Source organism: Galeopterus variegatus, unplaced genomic scaffold (genome assembly GCF_000696425.1).
Source record: "Galeopterus variegatus unplaced genomic scaffold, G_variegatus-3.0.2 Scaffold1255, whole genome shotgun sequence".
In the NCBI taxonomy this organism is placed as follows: Eukaryota; Metazoa; Chordata; class Mammalia; order Dermoptera; family Cynocephalidae; genus Galeopterus; species Galeopterus variegatus.
Genome location: NW_007727366.1, coordinates 162370 through 171979, shown reverse-complemented (window position 1 = coordinate 171979; position 9610 = coordinate 162370). Strand labels below are relative to the sequence as shown.

General features: G+C 43.7%; 1 pseudogene; it reads right to left on the bottom strand.

The window, feature by feature from the left end:
- Positions 1 to 4632: 4632 nt before the first annotated feature.
- LOC103593002 overlaps positions 4633 to 9610 on the bottom strand; it is a 9130-nt pseudogene continuing 4152 nt past the window's right edge.

Below are 9610 nucleotides of genomic sequence, written 5' to 3'. Positions count from 1 at the left end.
GTTTACACAAGGTTACTTCCCTAGTTAGCTTATAAGATGAAAACAGTATTATCAATATTGTCCTTATAAATCCCTGAATTTACCCATAAAATACAGATACATGGTTTTGTCTATAACTCTGATAATAACATATGTATTTATGCAAAATATAATTTTACGGTATTCTTAATTATACTAATCTATCTGTTGTTTGGGAGGGGGTGTCTTGGTGCATAATGTAATTGTATTCTTATTAAAATGTAAGTAAGATGATTTTCCCCAAGACATTTATCTTAAACCACTATATTTCATATAGATGACTCTTGGCAAAACATATCCAGCAACCATCAAATATATGATGTATATCTAATAGGTCAAAGGCACTAGAGGGATGACTTTTCATTAAAAAACTTTATTTCATATGTTTTTTAACCATATGCAAGTATTGTTTTGCTTAAAATCAACAACAAAAGGCCTACACAAAGATAGTTATTTTCCTCATGAGGAAAACTATGTTAACATTGGGGATAAGGCCAGATAGTAATATCAAACTAAAAATATCATGTTTTATAGGCATATATAAGGACTATAAATAGTGAGTGGCATAGGTATTCAGAGGAGATTATTTTGAACTGGGGGTTGGTCAAGGAAAAGGTCAGAGAGGAGGTGAAATCTTAACCTGGGTCCTAAGGGAGACTAACTTGCAAATCAAAGAGCAATAATGTGACAATTGCCTCTTAATTAAAACCATAAAAAATAAAAATAACCTAAAAAGTATTAATGCCTCCTCAGAAAAGACAAAAAGCTCTGCTTGAATCACTAAAAATCTCTTCCTGTAATTCTGAAATCAAGCCGGGGTCACCATACAGTTAGCACATCACAACAGTGCAAATTACTCAAGATGCTTGGAGGAATTTAAGATATAACATGTAAGTTAATTTTCCCTTCATTGAATATACATCAGTCAAGCATTAGAGAAGTTTTAACCATATAAATTAGAAATTTTGACATTCATGATTTAAAAACTGAAGAATCCATATTACCTACCAAAAAGAGATCAAAACTTCAAAAAAAAGTATCAAAACTTCTCTAAAGTCTTAAATCAGACTTCAAAATTCACCACCACTACCCCAAACAGAGCTTTAGTTTAAGTAGGAAAAGAAGAGAGATTATATCAAGAAAGGTAAGTGTAGTCAATACTGTAGCATGTGAGAGAGGATCCTGCTAAAAATATCCAAGACAGTAGAAGCACAGACCACATTCAGAGTAAAACTATAAGAGGAAAGTATAACTTTAACCTGCGCAATTTGCTTCTGCAAACGCTTGCTAAAAACGGGAAAACATAACTAAAGCATTTTAAGTAAAGCAGCTTCTAAGAGGTCAGGCAGACCCAGACACACTAAAATTCCAGGAACCAGCCGGTCCCAGGAACTAACCAGCTCCTTATCTAGAGGCCACATGGCAGACCCCAGGGAAGATAAACAATTGAGAAATGAGCCACTCCTTAGGGGGTACCAGCCTGTTAAGCCTAACCATAAATTTTAAGGCGCCTCAGATAATTAACAACTCATCCTATTATGAAAGCCTGTCCAAAAAACTGTATAAAAAGCTCCTGTGTTAAGGGCTAGGGGCCGCTTCTGTCCTGAAGACGAAGCGACCCCAGCATGCTGAAATAAAACTCCTCTTGCTTGATTGCAACCGTCTCTGTCTTGTGGTCTTTGTGAAGTGAGCCATCCGACCTGTGGGATTTGTGCATGGTACACAGGTCTTACAAAACAAAACAAAATAAAATAGGCTCTGAAAGTCCAAGAGTCATAAAATTTCTGGAATTGTTGATTTCAAATATTTTGTCACCATGAAGTCCTAAAAATTTTAACATTTTAAGATCCAAATTCTATTTATACTACAACAGAATTAGACCAATTCACTACAGAACAATCCACAAACTCATGCAATCCACCCATTCTAGGACAGACATTTTGTTCAAAGACGCCTGTCCTGAGTTTTTAGTTCTTTAACAGGTTACCATAGATGAGGCTTCTGAAAGAAGGGCATAGGTTTCTCCCCAACCAAAACTAACTAGCTCCAGGGGAAAAAAAAGTTTTGACCTTGTTACCTAAATTGCTAACAAACATTATTTTAAGAGGTCTTATTCTAATGAAACACTCTTATTGCTCACTCTTTTCCTCCCCTTTCAATTTCTAAAAGTTACTAAGGATCTCAGGTATTTAAAAAATTATTTCAGATGTCACCACTTCTTCAGAGTAGTTTGTCTCACAGATAATTTTCAAAACAAAAATATTTTCTTCTCTAACTTCAGTTGTGCTTTTCAGCTCTATAATTCAAGCCCTGTTGAATTTCAAGCTGTAGCTAATACTGTGTAAGTGCTTTATTTTATTTTATTTTATTTTTTTGTCCTTTTTGTGACCAGTAATGGGAGTGCAACCCTTGGTTTGGTGTCGTCCACACCGTGCTCAGCCAGTGAGTGCACCGGCCATCCCTATATAGGATCCGAACCCACAGCAGGAGCACCTCTGCACTCCCAGTGCGGCACTCTCCCAAGTGCGCCACGGGATCGGCCCGTAAGTGCTTTAAATAGAAGAGAAGGGCAGGAAAGTGAGGAGAGAGAGTTCACAGCAGTCCTTTTAGTGAGAAAAATATAAAGCACAGAAATCTAAAGTTTTGGCTAGTACATCAGAAATGATATAAGAAAGTCAAGGGACTCCAATCCTATATGATAATCCTCTTAAGTAACTGAAAAATGCCTAGAACAGAGAAAAAAGGAAGAGAAAACAATTCATGGAAACCTAAAAAAAAAAAAAAAGAGGACTCTAAGATCAATTTAAGCTTAGAAAGACTTGAAAGAAAAACTCTGCATATATGCATAAATCAATGAGACCAAAAAATAATGTCTGGCTTCATTAAGTACACATAAAATTTTAGAGCCATATTCAGGAATATTCATAAGACAACTCTAATTTAATCTAGTGATAGTTTGACACAAATTCATACAACTTTTTTTTTTTCCCTTTTTTACTGACCAGTAACGGGATTGCAACCCTCGGTGTCGTGCCCGTACCGGGACCAGCAACGGGATCGCAACCCTTGGTGTTGCGCCCGCACCACGCTCAGCCAGTGAGAGGGAACCGGTCTCCACATGGGATCCAAACCCTCGGCGGGAGCGCCGCCGCACTCCCAAGCGGCACACTCTCCAGTGCACCACCGGGCCGGCCCATACAACTATTTTTCCCCCAAAACGTTTTCTAAAAGTGTTGGCTCAATCCTCCCCAACTCTACTGACAAGACTGCATAAGGCAGTCGTTACTGAGTGAGGCTGTCAGTTTCCAGGGCAAATAGTGTTTATTTCTGAGAAGTGATAGTTATAATTTCAGCCTTGAGGAGAGGGAAAAGAAAGAAAATTCTAAGAAGGGAAGGGTAGAAAGGCAAAACAGATTCTTAATTTTTTTAATTAATTAATTTTTTTGTACTTTTTGAGACCGGCCACACCGCAATCAGCCAGTGAGCGCTGTGAGCTCACCGATCATCCCTATATAGGATCCAAACCTGCGGCGGGAGTGCTGCTGCGCTCCCAGCGCCACTGCGCTCCCAGCGCCGCACTCTCCCAAGTGCGCCACGGGCTCGGCCCAAAACAGATTCTTTATCAACAAAAAACACAGTAACATTAAAGAGCTATTTTGAGATGTGTGAACAAAGATTTTCTGAGAAGGCAGATGTAACAGAGTTTGACCCCACTTTTGATGTCTGGCAATTGACAGCATTTCAGCTTCCAGCCTTTCCTCCCCCACCACACATCTGGTAGTTTAGATAAGGAAAATCATGGGCAACTCCTGAGCTCTTGGTCATGGCAGGAAGCTTGAATCCCCCAAGCCTAGACATGGGAATGCCTTCTAGCCCCACCCTCTAGACTCTAAAAAGGCCCAACCTACTTTCTCTTTTTGCCATCTGGCCCAGCTTGTGTCGACTCTGCTCTGCCCAGAAGTCTTTTTTTTCTGGAGGCTGGCCAGTCCAGGGACAGAAGTCCTTTGTATGACCAATACTTCTTTCAAATTCTCTTGGTGTGTGATGTATCATCAGTCTTCACATCTGGCCTATTAATGGGGGAGGAGGGGTCAGTCCTCTTCTGTGGGGTGATCACAGTGGGACAGGAGGGTATGTGCTGGGGCTAGGCATGACTATGTATGAGGGCAGATTTATAGGAAAGTGGTATTAGGATACAAAATTAACCATGATTTTCTCTATTTTGTTTGGACACGGCACTATTCCCATCAGTACAAAAAGGGGCAGCAAGCTCAGTTCTGAACAACTGGATTTCCTTGGCCTGTTCCTGAGGCCAGGGAGAAAAATCACTGCAGGGTGGCTGACAGCAGTCATTTTCGGGTACAAATAAAAGTACACACATACATACATAAACACTAATGTTTAGAGTCTATTAGGCTATTCCAGATTTCAGATCAATGTTCTTCACTTGAATTTGTGATATTCTGGCAGCTAAAGCCTTTCAGGAGAAAATGGAGAGGGGAGGCATGTTTCCATCCCTCAAAATAAAAAAGCATCACAATTTTAACAACCTGTGAAAGTATGATTCTTTGGTATTTAACAAAATGAAGAGTCTGAATGAATTTGTCCACACATTCAGGGTGATTCTCCACTGTGAAGTCTCTGATGCTCCCTGAGGGTTGAACCAAACCGGAAAGCCCTGCCACACTCATTACACTCACAAGGTTTCTCTCCAGTGTGAGTCCTCCAATGTTGAGTAAGATGGGCACTTCCACTGAAGGACTTCCCACACTCCTGGCATTCAAATGGTTTGTCTCCAGTATGAACCCTCTGATGTTGAGTAAGGGATGAACTCTGGCCGAAAGCTTTCCCACAATTTTTACGGGTGTAGAGTCTCCCTCCAGTGTGGATTTTTTTTTTTTTTTAAAGATGACCGGTAAGGGGATCTTAACCCTTGACTTGGTGTTGTCAGCACCACGCTCAGCCAGTGAGCGAACCAGCCATCCCTATATGGGATCTGAACCCGGGGCCTTGGTGTTATCAGCACCGCACTCTCCCGAGTGAGCCACGGGCTGGCCCCTCCAGTGTGGATTTTTGTGTGTTTCATAAGGGTTGAGCTCTGACTGAAGGCTTTATCACATTCTTTACGTTCATAGGGATTTTCTCCAGTATGAGTTCTGTGATTGACCCCTAAAGGCTTTCCCATAATCACTGCAGGCATAAAGTTTCTCTCCAGTGTGAGTGCTCTGATGTTGATACAGATGTGAGCTCTGATTGAAGACCTTGCTACATTTGTTACATTTGTAGGGTTTCTCTCCACTGTGAATAAACTGATAGACAATAGGGAAGAATTGTGACTAAAGGCTTTCCCACATTCACTGCATTCATATGGTTTCTCTCCAGTATGAATTCTCTGATGTACTGTAAGGGTTGAATAATTACTGACAGTTTTTCTGCATTCACTATATTCATGAGGTTTCTCTCCATTATGGATTCTCCGATGTTGAATAAGTGATATATCCTGAATTAAGGCTCTTTCATGCACATTATATTCCTTTCCACTGCAAATACTCTGATGATGTTTGGTAAGGTATGAGTTGCAGATATAGGCTTTTCTACCTTCATAGGATTTCTCACTGAAGGGATGCACAGAAGAAGGAAGCACGCGAGACCCAGGCTAACGGTTCGCCAGAGAAGTTCCGCTTTATTCAAGGACTGCGTGTACATTTATAGGGTGCTGTGCTCCGGGGTGGGAGAGTGGATGGGGCGGTAACTGATTGGACGGGGCTGGGCAGGAAGTGAGCCTTGACCTGTGACTGGCTGAGGTTTGGCGCGGGTGGGCTTGGGTGTTGGTGCCAGCAGGCTTGTTTACTGCTGAGAAGAACCAGGAAGGGCGCCATATTGCCAGGGTGTGTCCCTGTTCAGGCGCCCATGGGGTCCCTACATTTCCTCCCTTTTTCCTCTATTGTGGGGAGTGGGTCGCTGTGATCTTTGAGCTACTTCCTGCTGGACAGGGGCGTAGTATGGGAAGAAGAATTGGGGGAAGATTGGGGATTTTGTAACAGGACCCCAAAGAGGGTAGAGAATAAGATAATTTCGAAGGGGGAGAACTCTAGAAAGGTTCCCTGAAGCCACAGGTCGGTGATTTGTTGAGTCTAGTGTGTGTAGGAGGCTGTAGGGGAGAGCATCCAGGCGTCTGCATCCAAAGCTTCCAGGAACAAGGACCATCGATGAGGCAGGTCCATTTTAACAGCGGGTTAGCTGATCTGGTGAAGAGCGGGCAGGATCCTCGGTGCCCAGGAGCTGGTAGTTCCTAAGTAAAAGCTGGTTAAAAGTTTGGCTAGAAATTCTTCCAAGTTGAGTTTGAATGAATTTTATAATGCAGGGTAGAAAAAGACAGGCTATAAATATAACAGCGAGGGGTCCTAATATAGGCCATACCCAGGTGAGAAGTGAGCCTTGGAAAAAAGAGGGGAAAGGATCAGGGCGGTTGGCTCTGAGGTCTGAGGCTAAGTTGGTGAGTTTGACAATATCGGTTTCTACTAGTCCGGATTCATTGATATAATAGCAACATTCTTCCTGGAGGAAGATACAAGTGCCGCCCTTGTCTGCTGTGAGGAGGTCTAATGCGAGGCGGTTTTGTAGGGTAACTTTAGCTAGGGAGGTGATTTGTCTTTGTAAGGCAGATAGAGATTCAGCTGTGGAGGTGAGGGCCTTTTGTAGTTTGTTATTAACATCTTGAACCGCCCACAAAGTATGTCCTAAGGCCCCGCCCGACAGGCGGTTTGCAACAATTGATGTTGTTAAGGACATTCCCACTAGGACTGGGAGAAAGACGACGCTGTCTTGGGGGTGGATGAAAAAGGTGGAAAAGCTCTGCGTGGGAATATAAAGTTAGTTGGGGAACGACAGTGACTAGGTAGCAAGGGACGGAGGTATTAGGAAAGATAAAGGTGGAAAGGGTTCCGTTGCACCAAAAAAAGGTGCCTGGTGGGGACGTTGTGTGGCTTGTCATGGTGGACCTTTTTGTGTAGTGGAATGAAGAATGGGGTGAAGGGGTGGATGATCCCAGAAAGCAGTGATAAGACACCAGAGTGTGGTTGGGGGTGTTATCGGGTCCCATAGAGGAACATCGGGAAGGCTGAGGGGTGTAGAGGAAGAGTTGGAAGGGAGTGAGGTAATGTTTACAGGGACAGCAGCCAGAAGTGGGCGTAGCAAAGATGCGCAAAGGAAGCAATTGTTAGGAGGGGTGGAGTTGAAGAAAGTCTGGTTAAGGAAGATAACAGTTTCAGAAATAATTTGTTGCCAGGTGTAGACGGGAGAGCGCTGGTTGGCAGTGTTTATCTTTGAAGAAAGGGTTTCTTCTTGCTGAGAAATGTGAGTATGTACAGCAGATAAGGAAACGGGATCTTTTCTGAAGACATGTCCGGGAGATTTCAAATTGTCTGCAGGGGAGAGAACTGACCCCGACGTCACAGTAGAAAGATCCAACAACTACCCCAGCCCACCTGAATGAATAATCGGTATGTGTACCCGTCCCGCCAGTTCCCAACCCGCCAAAAGATTGGGTTGTCTATTCGGGGCATCTTCAGATCATGAATCCGACACGACCAGTATGGGCATCCCCCATAAGTTTCCGGCCACCAGCGACAATAATCTTTGGTTTGATCAAAAAGAAAAAACATAGATATGGGTATGAGGTTTGAGGGATTAATTTACTCCCTGTAAGGGGAATGGTAACGAGACTTCGGCATCCAGCTGGAGAACAATCCCCCGTGGAAGGGAGTAGTGTGGTTTTACCTTGTTCACCTTGTTTTCCTGTAATAGTTTCTCGCACCGTGAACCGCCAAACATACCGGGATTTAGAAACACCTACCAGGCACAGTAAGAGAAACAGGATAATGTTAACGGGAGTGGTCATTGTTCCTGTAATGGAGGGAGACTTGGGAGTCGGGATAAACGGAGTTTGAGGGGGTTAGAGAAACGCAGACAAACGTTTCAGTTTCTTGAAAGGGTGCGTCTTGAACTTGCAGGGTACGTGTAGGTTCTGTGCAATCTGCTGGTGAAGCCGGGAAGCAGGGTTTTAACCTAGAAATGTGGATCTATGGAGTTACTTGGTTGTTTGGTAGGGAAAGCTTGGCAGCTGTGGGAATGTAAAGAATGACTGGGCAAGGGCCTTCCCACTTAGGAGTTAAAGGACCTTGTGGCTCCGGGGAAGTGTAGAATACTAAATCCCCAGGGTGTACTGTGGAGGTGTTTTGGGAGGAGGCAGGATTAGGCAATAGCCAATCCTGGTGTTTCCAGAGTTCAGCTCGAAGATGGGAGAGTAACGGGATAGCCAGGTTGGAGGGTATGGTTTCTTGTTTAGGGATGATCCCTGGAGGTAAAAGGGGACTTCCCATACATAATTTCAAAAGGGAAGAGGTTTGAAGGTTTCTTCAGGAGGACCCTGAGTCTGAACAAGGCTAAGGGTAAAAGGCGGGTCCAGTCAAGGTGAAGTTTCAGAGATAGTTTAGTAAGGATGTCTTTTAGAGCCCTGTTGGCGTGTTCAACTTTTCCTGAGGCCTGGGGCCGGTAAGGACAGTGTAGATGCCAAGGGAGGGAGAGAGCTCGAGATAAATTTTGTATTGTTTGAGCAGTGAACTCTGGGCCGTTGTCCATTTGTATGGAAGAGGGCATTCCAAACCTTGGGATAATCTGGGAGAGGAGTATGGAAGCCACAGTGGTGGCTTTCTTGTTAGTAGTGGGGAAGGCCTCTATCCACCCGGAAAAGGTATCTACCATTACTAGGAGATATTGCTGACGCTTAACAGGAGGCATGTGGGTGAAGTCGATCTGCCAGTCTGCGGTGGGGATATTACCCCTAGCTTGGTGTGAGGGATACAGTTTGGCTTTTAAGGGAGTGTTAGGGTTGGTACGTTGGCAGATGGAGCAATCGTGAGAGATTTTCTGTAAGAGAGTTTTATCGGCTGGGGTTAGAGGAAAGAAGGTTTGGAGGAAGAGCGTTAAACTTCGAGGGTTTGAATGGAATAGATCATGAAGAAGATGAAAAAGAGAAGATTTATTATCTGGTGTTGGAGTAGGGTTGTCTGTGGTATCTGGCAGGAGAGGAAGGAGTGTTGCATCTGGGGTGTCACGGCCCTCTGTGGCGACCAATCGCGCTGTTTTGCCCGCTAAGCGGTTACCTTGAGTTATGGGAGAGCTGTCCTTTTGATGTGTTTTGTAATGGGAGACCCCTAACTGTTTGGGTAGCCAAGAGGCTTCAAGGAGCTTGTCTATTAAGGCAGAATTGGTTATAGCATTACCTTTGGTGTTGAGCAATCCTCTTTCTTTCCAGATTGCTGCATGGGATATAAGTATGTGGAAAACGTATTTGGAATCTGTGTATAGGTTAAGGGATTTGTCTTCTGCCAGTATACAGGCCCGAGTGGCCACAATGAGTCCAGCTTGTTGGTTAGTGATACCGGGTGGTAATGGCTGAGCTTCTATAATTGAGTTAAAAGAAACCACAGCATAGCCTGCATAATGTTTGGACCCACTCCTGAACGAGGACCCATCCGTTAACCATGTGTAATCGGCCTTGGGTAGAGGGCCTTCGGAAATGGAGGAGTGA